Source organism: Meriones unguiculatus, chromosome 11, assembly GCF_030254825.1.
Source record: "Meriones unguiculatus strain TT.TT164.6M chromosome 11, Bangor_MerUng_6.1, whole genome shotgun sequence".
NCBI lineage: Eukaryota > Metazoa > Chordata > Mammalia > Rodentia > Muridae > Meriones > Meriones unguiculatus.
In genome coordinates, this window is record NC_083359.1 from 3,090,117 (window position 1) to 3,104,745 (window position 14,629).

The 14,629-nt window shown below is 47.6% G+C and overlaps 1 pseudogene; it reads right to left on the minus strand.

Annotated features, from left to right (window-relative positions):
• Window positions 1-7,377: 7,377 nt before the first annotated feature.
• On the minus strand, window positions 7,378-14,290 carry LOC110551712 (small ribosomal subunit protein uS5-like; annotated as a pseudogene).
• Window positions 14,291-14,629: the final 339 nt, after the last annotated feature.

The following is a 14,629-nucleotide window of genomic DNA, read 5'->3' on the forward strand; positions in this document are numbered from 1 at the left end:
AGTTGGATCAGTGCAGGCTGCATCTTCCACCCAGCAGCCTCAGATTTGTTTTATGCCTCCGTTTGTACATCAGGCTCATCCGTGTTTGTCGCCAATACCATCTCCCATCCCCATTTCTGCCATTGTCTACATGAGATACTAAATCCACTTTTCTGCCGTCTTCAAAACACTTGTCTTTTGAATTAGATCTAAAAGTGCCAAGTTCCCTTTCTGAGAAGGCCACGCAGAAGACAAAACATAGCATCGTGTAATGTCTATAAGTCGGTTTGTGCTCAGATCTTCCAATTACTAAAATTTAACTCTGTGGGGTAAGACAAATACACAACATGAGACAAGCGTTGAAATCCCCCTTCTAGGAAACTATTGCCATCTTGCTTAGATAACAAATGTAAAATCTCTCTGACTACGTGCTTGCTTGCATGATGATGAGGATGGCCTTGGTCATGGCTGGGCTGAGCTAACCCACTGGGTAGGCGCTGGGGCCAGGGAGGGAGTGGGGCTCATGGATCTTCCCTCTGGAGCTTGCAAATGCTGCTTCCCCTACCTGTGAATCCTTAAGCAAATACGAACTGAAGGACAAAATACAGACCACAGACAATCTTGAGTATGATGACTGGTCAGCTCCCGCCACCCCATGCTGGGAATCACATGAGAAGCTTGACATGCTGGGCACTGACCCTGCTGCTGAGCTGCATCTTTAGCCCAGGGAGCTGCTTTGTGGAGAGTTTGGAGTCTTCCGATGGAGGCTGGATGCGATTTCAGAGGAGTAATGCTTTGGAGTAAGCTGTTGTCATTTCCTCGGCTCTCTTCTTGCTCTGGGGGAGGGATGTTCCCATTTCCTGGGTCACCCTTCAATTATAACATCTCTCCATATCTGCATGGCCCCAAGCCATGAGTTCTGCATTTGTGGATTCAACCAACTGCAGGGTGAAAAGATTAAGAGAGAAAAATCCCTCTGTACTAAGCATATTTAGACCTGCCTGTCACTGCTCTTTAAGCAATGCTCTGTCACTGGTCTGCATGGAGTGTTCCCATTGTTCAAGGTTCTGGACATAGTATTTGAACTAGATCCAAAAATGCCAAGTTCTCTTTCTGAGGTCTAATATATGGTCTAGTATGTGAGAGGAAGCCTGTAGGTTCCATGGAAACAATACGCTGTGAAATTCTACATAAAGACTTGACAGTTTTGGGAGTTTGGGTATCTAAGGGACATTGTCACTGGCAAAGGATGACTGTATTCAGAATGTACAAGGTCCACGGGGAAAGCTGATGACACTGGAAGCTCCTCCCTCACAGACCGTGGGAGGCTCCTGTGGGGGCTGCTAGGGGAGTCCTGTGTGGCGCCTGAAGAGGTAATATAGACCCACAGGCAGGTGGAATGAAGTGGCAAAAGAAAACTGGTCCTGTTATCTCCTTTTGAGTTACAGGATCAAATCTCACTGGAAGCTTGAGTCTCGTCTGCTCAGCACTAGACTACTAACTTGCTGTCTTTAGTTCCCAGTCCTAACTGACTCACCTACCCTCTGGTAACATTGCACTCTTTCGGATAGTAGACAGCCCATCTACCTCGCTGGGAGCTCTTCCCCCACTCTGTCCCTTCCTGTAGGGAATCCGCGGTCCCTTCGATGAACCTCCACATTGGAAGACGCCAGCCTGGGTTGGGATATTGGCTGAAGTGCGCTTGCGTCCTGCATCAGCCTTGCCCAGGTTGGCTCAGTCTGGTCGTCGCTCTGGATCGCCCTTTGCATTTTATACTATTTTATTTTCGAGACGTCTCACCATATGTGGCCTCCGACTTGCTACGTAGCAAAGGCTGGCTTCAAACCTCTCGCTTCACGCTTCTGAGAGCACGGATGAGGTTCGCATCTCTGAGCTTGTCTTTTTATTTAAGACTCGACCAAGCATTTTGAACAGGGCACAAGTGCACAGGTGTACCGTGGCTTCCTTCTCTTGGCTCTGTTGCCATAGACAGGCTCAGGGATTTCACTGCCTACGCAGTATTTGTCCTCAGTAAAACAAGACAGTGAAGATGGCGCCTCCGTTTCGGACAGCTTGCCATGACTTGGGAGGCCCCACCTAGGCCCTTCCCTGGGATCGGGCACAGGCGTCTTCTTGACTTGGATGGCAGGCTCACTTGTTCGCTCTGCAGCTAACACAGCTTTCAGGAGTCACTGTAGGACACAGCAGACGGATATCAACATAACTAAGACTTTAATGATTGGTTTTTAAGAGATGCTGGGCTTGAACTCAGGGAGTATGTACACCAGGCAAACACTCTGCCACTGTGCTGTTTCTCCTTTGCTGAAGATGTTTGTGAGACGCGCGTGGCTCCTTTCCTCCAGTCACATGGACTACTTTGTATTTTGGGTTGTGAGCCTAGCCTTTAGCGTCTGAGCCATCTCTCCAGCCCCAAATGGACTATTTTATTAAAAATTATTATTAGTTAATTACACCAACTGCCTGTGTGTGTCTGTGCATCTCACACGTCTGGTGGCTCACTGTGTGGGTGCTTGGGATTGTTCCCTGATCCTCTCAGTTGAGGCGCCATCTCTCTAGCCTCTAAAGGAGCTTTTACTTTTTTTTTTTCTTTGAGACAGGGATTCTCTGTTTAGCCTTGGCTGTCCTGGAACTCTCTCTGTAGACCAGGCTGGCCTCGAACCCACAGCGATCAGCTGCCACTGCCTCTCCCTCCTCCCTCCTTCCTCCTCCCTCCTCCCCTCTTCCTGGTGCTGGGATTAAAGGCTAGCGCAGCTGCCACCACCAACTGGCCCTGAATGGGCTTTTAAATAACTCCTCCCCCAGGGGCGAGAGAGCTGGTTCTGCTCACTGATTAATAGGGCTGGCTGCTCTTCTGGAGGACCCAGGTCTGCTTCTGAGGGCCTATACATGGTTGGCTCCAGTTCTAGAGGATTCGACACCCTCTTCTGGCCTCTGCAGGCATCAGTCACACACATGGTGCGCATACATGCAGGCAAAGCTCTCATAACACTGAAATAAAAAGAAAACAATTCGCCCCTATTTCCTTTGTCAATGAAAGACTTTACCGTGTAGCATAGGACATCGGGGGCTCAGCCACTTCACGGCAGGTGAGCAGACCATCAAAACTGAACTCTGAGCAACCTGAGCTATGCACACCTTCTCCCCAACCCGCTGGGCTAGTTAGAGGGGCCCTGATGGCGTAGGTCCAGGCCCTCTTCCAGGGACACGGGGGAGTCAGGAGCAGGTACACGGCCGTCCTTTGGTCAGCGTTAGGCTCTGAATGCCTCATTTGCCGCATAATCGCCCTTTGACCCGACCTTGTAACAGTCCAGTCAGCATCTGCTCCACTGGTCTATGCTTGGGAGCCATAGACCATAGCAGGAGGGGAGGAGATGAAAACCCCAGAACAACAATGATGCAGAGCGTGAGGAACTCTAAGAGCGTTTTCTTACCACAGTACTGCCTCGTTGGTCTAGGCCTCTTCAGTCATTAGTCAAAGCAGTGTGCTCCTTCTCAAGAAGAAATGAGAAAATACTGGGGAGCAGAGTTAGAAGTTTTTAACATCACAGAAGTTATTTTAGTTATGTGTGTGTGTGTGTGTGCGCACACACACACAATGAGTGCAGGTACTGGAGTCACAGGCAGTGGTGAGCCGCCCCGCCTGGGAGCAAGTACAGCGCATGCCCTGAAACTCTGAGCCGTCTCCCCAGCCCCCACTGCTAACAGCCCTCATTAGTGTGTGCACGCACGTGTGCAAGCACTTAGCCCAGCGCTCGTGGGGAGGTCAGAGGACAACGTTTGGGATCTGCTCTTCTACCAGTCTGAGGGGTCGAACTTGTGTTGTCGACTGCAGCAGGCTCCCTTTGTCCGCTGAGCCCTCTGGGCGGCCTGGCCTGAGGTGGGGCTTTTTTTCTATACCCCAAAGAAGTGCGAGTGAGGAGTACATGTTCCTTCTTTGCATCTATCATTAGAAGGAGGGGGAGGGATGGATAAGCCAGAAATGACGGCTTGGGCTGCCCTTTGGATGCGGAGGGTCTCCCCAGGGTCTTTGTGGAAGCCTGCTCCACAGGGAAGCGCTGTTGGGAAGTGGCGGGACTCAAAGGCAGGCCATCGTGAGTGTCCCTTGAGACGGTGGGACTATGGCCTCTTACCTACAGGCCCTGAGGTAGGTGGGTTTGCAGTGCTGGAGGCTGGCTTTTCTTTATTTCTGCAGTCGGAATCCCTGCTCCTGATTAGGACCCTTGAAGTAAGAGATCTGTTAACAGCTTAGGCCACTTAGATGTATGAGGAGCCAAACTGAAAGTCAGGGTCCGCTACAAAGGGTAGACCTCAGGCCTGTGATCCAAGATCTCGGGAGGCAGAGACAGGCGGATCTCTGTGAGTCTGAGGCCAGCCTGGTCCACAAAGAGAGTCCAGGACAGCCAGGGCTACACAGAGAAACCCTGTATCAAAAAACAACAGAACCGACCAACCAAAAAACAGAAACAAAGGACAGACCTGCTTTCAAGAGGAGAAACGGGGTTTAGATAAACTAAATGTCCACGTAGAGGACACCTGACAGAACCTGGTCAGGGTGTTTGCAGAATCTAAAAATGCACTTTTCTCTTTGGACTCCCTCCTAGTATGTGTATTCTTTTATGTGTTCTGCCCACGTGTTTCTATTCACACCACATGTAAACATGGTGTTCATGGAACTCGGAAGGGGGGTCGGAGCCACCGGAACTGGAGTTATGGATGGTTACAGACCATATGGGTGCTGGGAGCTGAACCTGGGTCCTCTGCAGGAGTAGCAAGTGCTGTAACCACTGAGCCATCTCTCTTACCCATTTTGCAGATGAACCTCAAATAACAAACTTAGGTGAAAAATTACACAGGCCTCTTTGTTCCTTCCTTCCTTTTTTTTTTTTTCTTTTTTCTTTTTTCTTTTGGATTTTTGAGATATGGTTTCTCTGTGTAGGCCTGGCTGTCTCGGATTCACTTTGTAGACCAGGCTAGCTTTGGACTCAAAGAGATCCGCCTGCCTCTGCCTCTGCCTCTCCGAGTGTTGGGAGTATAGGCGTGTGCCACCCGTACCTGGCTCAGGCCTCATTTCTTATAATTCATCTAGAGCTTTCCAGTGGCACCTTCTGGGCTCAAATGCCGGCTTCACTACTCGCTAGCTTCATGCCCTGGGTAAATACAATCCCCCCCACACCCTTTATGTCTCTGTTTCTGCTTAAAACAAAACAAGAAACTAGTTCCCAATGGCCTTTATTTGGGTTCTCCAGAAGTTCTGGGGAGGTGAACCCATGACACATTTAAGAAAGACATAAAGAAGTGAGACAGGAAAGGGATATCAAACTGGAGAGCGCCAGGACAGCCTAATCCCACCAGGAGACTCTCAGGATGGGGGGTGGGGAGGAACAAGTATGGCCCCAGGCTATCACAAATGAAGCTTTAGGGATTGGAACAGCTGTCTGCAATGACTTCCAGACTAGGCTAGCTAAACTGGGTTTTAACCACGGAGCTGCTTCTCCAGCCTCCGAAGACGTCTGGACTTTTCACAGAAACAGTTTCCAGCTCCTGTGATGGCTGCGTGAGGGGCTGAGGAAGTCAGGGGAGTCAGCGGCCACCGTGCATCCGCCGCCCGTCCCTGTCCCCCGGTTTGCTCTTTCGGGCTTTCTCCTGGCTTCGGTGGAGGCTGCTGTGTTTCTCCCGAGCTTTGTCCGTCGGTGCCCGTCAGAGTGGCACTCCGTCAGCCGTGTTTGCGCTGTGGCTGTGACTGCAGAAGCGGGTCCGTCCACTGCTGAGCGGGGAGCGCCAACCTCGCGTTTCCCCGTCCTCACCTGCCGAGCTGGGCCTCCCTATGTAGACCAGGCTGGCCTCCTGCAACCTCGGAAAGCCTTCGCCTCATTACGCGTCAGGAGTAACAGCGAACTCCTGGGGCCTTGGCCCAGGGTGTTGGGATGATAGGTGTGTTCTTGGCTTGAACTTTCCTCCGTCATCCTGTAAAAAGTCATTCTAAAAAAAATAATAAATTGTATTTTACTCTTTCTCATAGACGGATGATTTTTCTAGCTCTTTTTTTTTTTTCAATGTAGGCCACGCAGATCAAAATCGGTTCTTTAGGCTTGGCGGCAGGTGCCTTTGCACAGAGACCCATCTTGCTGGCCCACCGAACAGCAGCTACTTTTAAAAAACAATTTTTTTTTTTTAATTATGGGCTGGAGGGATGGCTCGGTGGTTGACACTGGCAGATCTTCAGGATGACCTGGGTTCCAGTCTGAGCACAGAACCTGTGGTGGTTCACAACCCTCTGTAACTCTAATTCCAGGGGATCTCATGGCCTCCTCTGGTGGCAGAGGACACAAGACATGAAATAAGAATAAATCAATCTTAAAACAATAGCCCCTGTGTCTGAGTAGCTCCCACCTCCCCCGGGGCTTGACCGCTACCGCTACCAAGAGCTGTATGTGACAGTGCGGCCCCTCCTACCGGCTCCTCTGCCTCTTTTGCGAAGTCACCACCGTATGATGGTTTTGCTTATTTCCCTTTGCTTTTGAAAAAATGTTAGTAGGCAATGGTGTGTGTGTGTGTGTCACAGTTGTCTAGTTGTGCTGGTTGCCAAGGTCTGTAAAAAGTGGAATTGTATTTACCGCACAATCTCCCAGGAGTCCCGTTCTTCAGAAACAAGCATTTCCGTTACAGGACAACTTTAGCGTGTTACTGTGAGACCTGCTTATTCTTACCAGAAATGCTTGGAACTCTGAGGAAACCCAAAAAGCATCCGAGGTAGAAAGCGCAACCCTAAAATGATCTCTGGCTCTACAGGAAAGAGCTTTGGAGTCAGGGCAGCCCCTGCTGTCAGGGCTGTCCCACCTGAAGGCCTCAGGGTCCAGCCTCAGATTGGCATTGGCTGACTGTTCTGAGGACAGCACTCCTCCCCACGGGGGTACCAGGTGTTTTTCCAAGAGGGGTAGGGTAAGGAATAGGATAGGGCAGAGAGTTGTCCATTGCCCATTACCTCTATGGGAGGTGGAGGTAAAACTTTGGTGCTGGGACCACGTCCCTCACCATCTGTCACCATGGGCACAAGAGCCCTGGTCTGCAGAGAGGCAGCTACTCAGGGAAGAGGGATGTCAGAGTGGGGGGGTTTGGAGTCCCCAAGTCCCCAGTTCTAACCATGCCTGGCATGTGGCTGCTCTTTGAACTGTCAGATTTAGAGTTGACATGTTTTTGCTTGGACTCCCTCGACCTCTGTTGCAGTAACTAACACTCAAGGTGTCAGCCAGGAATTACCCTCCCTGCTGTCCTGCCAGACAACTGTAAGTGACAACCTGGCAGAAGCAACTGGTGTACAGAGAACCAACAGGGCTTTTTACAGGGGTTCCTTCGGAGTCAGAGTCCCCCAGACAAGTCTCACTGCCAGCCTTCCATAGGAACAGACTGAGGTACAGCAAGGCGGTGTGGCTGTGTCGGGAGCACGCAGGAGGCGTCCCCTGGAGAAGCCACATATGGGTACTAGAAACAACAGCGGAAACAGATAAAGAAGGAAGAAGTCCAAGAGTGTAACCACACACAGATAGGAAAAAAAAAAAAAAGTGACAGCAAAAGCAAAACCAGTTACCACTAATCCTAAAGAGGTAAACATTGTAAATATTTTCTAAACATTGGGAGGAGCCTACACACTGCCCAAAAGGCCTTTCTCTTGAATCTCTGTGGCAGTTAACGGTATGGAGGCTTCAGGATTAAAACTCAGCTGTCATACAGTAATATCACATCAGATCCTCCGAAAGATCAGTACATTAAATATTTTAAAAATACAAAGCAGAAGCCAAGCCAGGCAATGGTGGCACACCCCTTTGATCCTAGCATTTGGGAGGCAGAGGTGGATGGATTTCTGTGAGTTTAAAGTCAGCCTGTTCTACCTAGTGAGTTCCAGGACAGCCAGGGCTCCATAGCTGAGACCCTGCCTCAAGCAAGCAAGCAACAAACAAATAAACATACACACAAACAGGGGCCAAGGATGGCTCGGTGGGTAAAAGCTCCGTTGAGCTTATCATCCTGAGTTTGCTCACCAGAACCCATATTAAAAAGAAGGCTGGGAAAATCATCATTCTATGTGGCACCCCCAGGTCTGTCTTCAATCTGTGTCCTCCCTCTCTCTGGTACCGTTACAGGGTCTGCTTAGATCCGACATAACTCAACCACCAGGTCAGTGTAGATGACAAAATGTTTTTGTAATCAAGCCACTACGGATCAATCAGGGCCGCAGAACAGACTTAGTAGCTTGATTACAATAAACTTTTGTCATTTGCACTGACTTGGTGGCTAAGTTATGCTGGATCCCCTAACACTTGGTACATTGGCTGGGAATCCAATCACCCTACCCAGGTCCCTGGTTTGCAATCACCCGCATTTGGGGACTTCAATCTGGAGTAAGCCTGTCTGCTGTTTTCTGTTTGGCACCTGTTTGGGACCCAAGAAAAGAGAAACTGGAGTATCCCTCCTAGGTCAGAGGAGGTCAGGAGACATCCCACTCTCTGGTTCCGATTGCGGGGAACACCTGGTTCTGGTTCTGAGTCTGGCTAACGGGACAGCTGGGTCGCTCTGCCTCCTCCTCCCCAGCTCTAGTGGTTGTCCTTGGCATGCCAGTCTGTCCGCATCTGTTACTTTATGTTTGTAGTTTAGTTTAGTTGCGTGATTCTCTCTCTCTCTCTCTGTGTTTCCTATTCGGAGGAAAGGGCCAAACTTCATATTCTGGCCGTTCACCCCTTGACTTAAGTTTAAACTTGCTTCAAGGGTTTTCAGGAAAAAAACACCTCTGAATTAGGACAACAAAACCTGACAAAGTGCTGCTCTTGGAAGGCTGAGCCTTGGCCAGGAGCCCGGGACTGCATGTTTGTTTCCAGCTGGTCTTAAATGTCTGAGTTTACTATGTTCCCTATGTATTGGTTATAGATTATTGACTTATAAGTTACTGGGTATGGCCAAAAACTTGTAATGTCTGTAACAAAAAGTCAACTTAAAATGTGTAACTCAGGGTTGGAGTGGTTCTGGTCAGCCACGCGGCATGAACCGACCAGGGAGACAGGGCTCCAAAGGCACTTTTAAACTGGTATAAGATTTTTATATAATTCTTATCCTGTCTTGAAGACCGGATTTGTGAATCAGAACCAGTGGCACATGCCTTTAATCCCAGCACTTGGGGAGGCAGAAGTAGGTGGATCTCTGTGAGTTTAAGGTCAGCCTAGTCTACAAAATAAGTCCAGGACAGACAAAACTACACAGAGAGACCTCTTCTCAAAAAAACAAAACAAAACAAAACAAAACAATCAGATTTATAAAAAATAGGATTTGAAACAATGTTTCTTTAAATAACCTCCCCAAAAAAGAAAGAAAAATTATGGTTATGCTCTGTGTCTTCAGTTTTTTTAAAAAGTTTTGTTTGTTTTGTTTTGTTTTTTGGTGTTTTTGAGACAGGATTTGTCTGTAGCCTTGGCTGTCCTGGACTCACTTTGTAGACCAGGCTGGCCTTGAATTTACAGTGATCTGCCTCCCTCTGCCTCCCTAAGTGCTGGGTTTACAGGTATGCACCATGCCCCGCTTAAGGCTGGATATTTTTTAAGCAGCTTTTTAAAATGTTGAAATTTAAAAGGTTATGCAACATTTTAAAGTTTATCAGATATTTTATTATAATGTTTTTATTAACATAAATTGTTGATAAATAAAGGACTAAAAAATTAGAGCCACAGCCAAACAGAGACTAAAGAATTCCTGTCTCATGATGCAATAAGAGAATGACGTTGGGAAGTCTGACAAAGAACTTGAAACAGATTCTCAGTCTATGGGTGACAACCCTTTGGAACCAAAAGTTTTTTTTTTACAGGGATAGCCTAGGATTGTCTGCAAACCAGATGTTTATTTTATGACTGATGTCACCACAACATAAAAAGAAAAGACTATATTAAAGTGGTAAAGCATTAAAAAAAAAAAGAAGTTGAGGTCACTGGCTTAAAAATATGTCTCTCCTTATCTAAGGTCATTCAGGCTAAAAGAGACAGGTTTAAAGATATATGTTTAACCTCCTTGTTTTAACTAGCATTATTAAGACGTAGCTATGTTTTGTAAGCTGTGTCATACAAGGAGCTGTTATAATCAATAATGGTATACCATGTAATGATCAAGAAATTTCCCAGTCTCTATGTCTCAAAGTCTTAAAAAAAAAAAAAAAACAGACTTAATTCACTTTTTCTTGTAAAAAAACAAAACCAAAACCAAAAACTCATGTGGCAGCCACAGCTGGATCCTCCAAACAGAGACTCTGGTATGAGTTTTGACAAGATGACCAATGAATTCCTGATAAGGAGATCTGGTGACCACGGTCTCTTTCCAGAAGTCGGGGGTCAGGTAGCTGTAGGTCTTAAAGATGGCATCAAAGGCAGCCTTGGTGAAGTTACCCAGGGTGGCAGTGCAGCTCCTGGCTGATGTGTAGCAATCACCAATACTGGCCATCATCAATAGCTTCTTGGGCACAGGGGCAGAGACGATGCCAGTGCCTCTGGGGGCAGGATTGAGATGCACCAAAGCAGAGCCACAGTGGCCTGTGACCTTGCACAGAACGGGGTGGGGCTTGCCAATCTTGTTGCCCCAGTAGCCGCTCTGCACAGGGACGAAGGAAAGTTTGGCCAAGATGATGGCCCCTCGGGTGGCAGTGGCTACCTCTTTGGAGCACTTAACACCAAGACAAATGTGACCAGTGTAGTCCCCAACAGCAACACAAGCCTTGATCCTGTTCTGTACTGGCATGGTCTTTAGAACCTCGTCCTTTAGGGATGCACCCAGGAAAAAGTCAATAATCTCAGATTCCTTAATGGGCAGGGAGAACAGGTAGATATCCAAGGACTTGATCTTCATGTCCTTAACCAGGTGGCCCAGCTTGGTGACAGGGATCCACTGCTTGTCTTTGGCTTTACCTCCACAAGCCCCGTGGCCTCGACCATGACCGCGGCCTTCCTCAGCCATGACCACAGCCCCTGAGACTGCTGCCGAATCCTCTGTGGAAGCCACCGTGGCCTACTAATCCTGGGCTCCCACGTCCTCCGAACCAGCATCACCTGTCATTTGGTGTTAGAAGAAGAAGGAGGAAGAGGAGGAAGAAGAAGAGAAGAAGAAGATGAAGAAGAGAAGAAGAAAGAAGAAAAAGGAAGAAAGAAGAAGCAGCTGTCTCAAAGTGTTATCTTGATACTGAAAGAGCTTCAATTCAGGAATTTTCATTTTTATTGTATTTAAAAATACAAGTTAATAGTCACCTTATAAATGATCAAATTCTTTAAGATGTTCAGAACTATATCTATAGTCATACTAAATACTAATGTCATTAATTATAGGAGTAAGCCTTATTTAGCCTCCTGTTTTATCTTCTTCTTCTTCCTCCCCTTCTTCTTGTATTTTTTTTTTTCGAGACAGGGTTTCTCTGTGTAGCCTTGGCTGTTCTTTGTAGACCAGGCTGGCCTCGAGTTCACAAAGATCCACCTGCCTCTGCCTCCCAGAGTGCTGGGACTACAGGTGTGTGCCACCATGCCTGGCTCCATTTTATGTTTTCAAGATATAATCTAAAGCAAATAACTAAAAACAGACAAGGATTGTTTAACTCCGATAGACTTGGTAGATACTAATGCTAGTCATCAAACCTGTCAGATCTGACGAATATGGCACTTAAGATGTTTGAACTTACTATGACAGACAGAGACTTCCAGATCCCAGCAATGATCCCCAAGGTCTCCAAGAAGATGATGGACACAGCGACAAAGAATTCTACCTGGACTGTGGTAACGCTAACCACTGGGAGAGACTGTCCCAATGCCTCCCTTGCTGCTGGGCCTGGCAGCTGAAGACTGATGTTGCTCTGGGACCTATGACCCCAATGAAGCCGTCAGCACCACAGGAACCTGCTGGGATGCCATCTGGGTAATGGGTAAGCCTCTGTCATTTTAACTAATACACAGGCCATTTGGACTATACTTCCTGACGTAATTTCTGAAGGCGTGGAAGGCTAGGCTAATTGTAGGTCTGTCGGCCTGGCAGCAGCGGGCAGCCAGCTCCGGGCAGCCAGCTCCTTTCCCCACAGCCACCTCCTTACATTTCATATGTAAAAATCAAGCCTTGCTCTTTCTTTTCCTTCCTTCCTTCCTCCCTCCCTCCCTCCCTCTCTCCCTCTCTTCCTTCCTTCCTTCTTCCCTCCCTCCCTTCTTCCCTCCCTCCCTCCCTCCCTTCCTTTCTTTCATTTCGTTTTTCCAGACAGGGTTTTTCTGTGTAGCTTTGGCTGTCCTGGACTCAGTCTGAGGACCAGGCTGGCCTCTGGCCTCAAACTCGTTAGATCCACCTGCTTCTGCTTCCCAAGTGCTAGGATCATAGGTGTGTGCCACCACTGCCTGGCACAAGCCTTGCTTTTTCTAGATCAACTAGGTCTCTCTCTGTGTCTCTGTGTCTCTCTGTCTCTGTCTCTCTCTTCTGAGACAGGGTTTCTCTGTGTAGCCTTGGCTGTCTTGGACTCTCTTTGTAGACCAGGCTGGCCTCGAACTCACAGAGATAGGCCTGCTTCTGCTTCCCTGCATACTGGTCAGATGTAACTTTTTGCTGTTCCTTTATTTAAAAGAACTGTGTTTGCAATGTCTGCTCTCAGTAATAACTATTCATGTCTTTGATAAATGATTAGATGCAAACAAAAAAGAATGAAAAAGAAAATGATTTAAAATATATAAATGCAATTTATAGAAACATAAGGAAGTTATTTAAGCTGTATGAAAAATGGAAAATGTTTCAGATTTCTTTCCCCCCTCTATGCTATTGTTATATTATTTTAAAGGTTTAAACTTTTAACATTGATCAGTGGCGTTCTGAGAAACTGACGGAGCACGGACTGCTTAGTCAGAAGCTCAGGATTTTGAATTTTCTTTTGTTGTCTTCTAGGTATAACTTAAAGAAGCTTTTCATCGGGCTGAAACATCTAACTAATCTACACACCTTGCTCTCTGAATGAAAATACTCATGCTTCTTAACCTAAAGCTATAGTTTTTGCTGGAACTCAAAGGCATGAGTCCGCTCCTGTTGTCTTATAGATGCCTGTTAACTGTCTGTAAGACTGTGGATTTCAATACAACGGCAACACTGATATTCTAAACCTTTATCTCCTTTTGTAAACTAAAGATTCATATAAGCCTCAAAGAATCAAAGAAGCCATAGATTTAGATCCACCTGCCGCAAAGCAGATGGACTCCAGGTAAACACCGCCTCTGTTCTGCCTGTCTCTCCCCGAGAGGGGAGCTTCCCCTGGTCTCTTTTTCCCTGGTTACTAGGAAATTTTAACTTCTGTCCGTAGCCTATGTTTGTCTCAGCAGATTCCCACTTGGCTAACAGACAGACCATCTAGGCAGCACCTGTGGACTACAAACTGCTGAGCTCTGGACTTGCTGAAAGCTGGTATAAACCAGCCATCTCAGGGACAACTTCTAAAGAGAGTTATATGAGTCCAACCATCTCCAGGAAAACATCTGGCAATATTCAACTAAATTCATGTTTCCAGACTTGGGAACCAACTCCCATCCTGACTGGTGGACAAATGTGACAATCACCTGGTACAGATGTTCGTGGTTTCATCCTTTCAAGGTGCTATACAACTTTTCTCCAAGGTTGCAGTTCAGCTCCCTGGTCTACTCTGTGGCCCTGATCTATCAGTACTGGCTTGATTACAATAAATCTTTGTCATCTGTATTGGCCTTGTGTTTGAGTTATGTTGGATCTAAGTTGACCCCATAATAGTAATGAGAAGAAACGTTGAAAAGGAAAAAAGAAGCCAGGGATGGCATCTCACACCTGTAAAATCCTAGCACTTGGGAAGCAGAGACAAGGGGATTTCTATGAGGTCATTGCTTTGTCTCAAACCTGGGACAAATGGCTGAGGTGCCTATTTAACATGTCAAAGCACGCCAGCTGCTGGCCACCAGGTTCTCCCAGTATCCCTCAGTCCTGCCTGTTCCAGGGGCCTCCTGGCTGGCGTCCCTAAACTTCTCCAGCCCCGGGGCTGGGCTGCCCTTCCCTATCAGCCACTTAGGTCACCCTTTCTCTTTTGGACCTCCTGGCTGCTGCACCTGTTCCCCTCTCTCCTCTCTCCTCCCTCCCATGGCTCAGGGTCATGTCTATTCTGGACCCCCCAGATGTCCCTGCCCCCTGTCCATGCTCTCCCATTTATCTACAATAAAGTTTCTCCTTTTCCCTACTTAAGAGAGCAGTCATGTCCCTTCTTTCTTAGTTTACTTTTGCATTCAGTCATCCTGGGCTCTACAGTGAGTTCCAGGTCAGCCTGAGCTATATCGGAAGTACCTGTGGGGGATGGGGTAAGGGAAGGGGATGAAGAGACCGGTCGTTGTTGACTTGGAACTGAGCAGAGAAGTGAGACAAGAAAAGGGGAGTAGCTGGGGAAGCAGAAGGGAGGCATTTGGGTCTTCTCCTAGGGGGCACATCTCTCTCCCCCTCCTCTGTCAGAGAGCACTTGGGATTAAAGAGAAAGGGGGTCTCTCAGAGATCATCACCTTGGGTAAAGGCGGGCAGCAGCTAGAGAAAGGCACCTGATCCACAGTTAGGGGCTGGAGCCGGAGGAGCAGAATTTTGA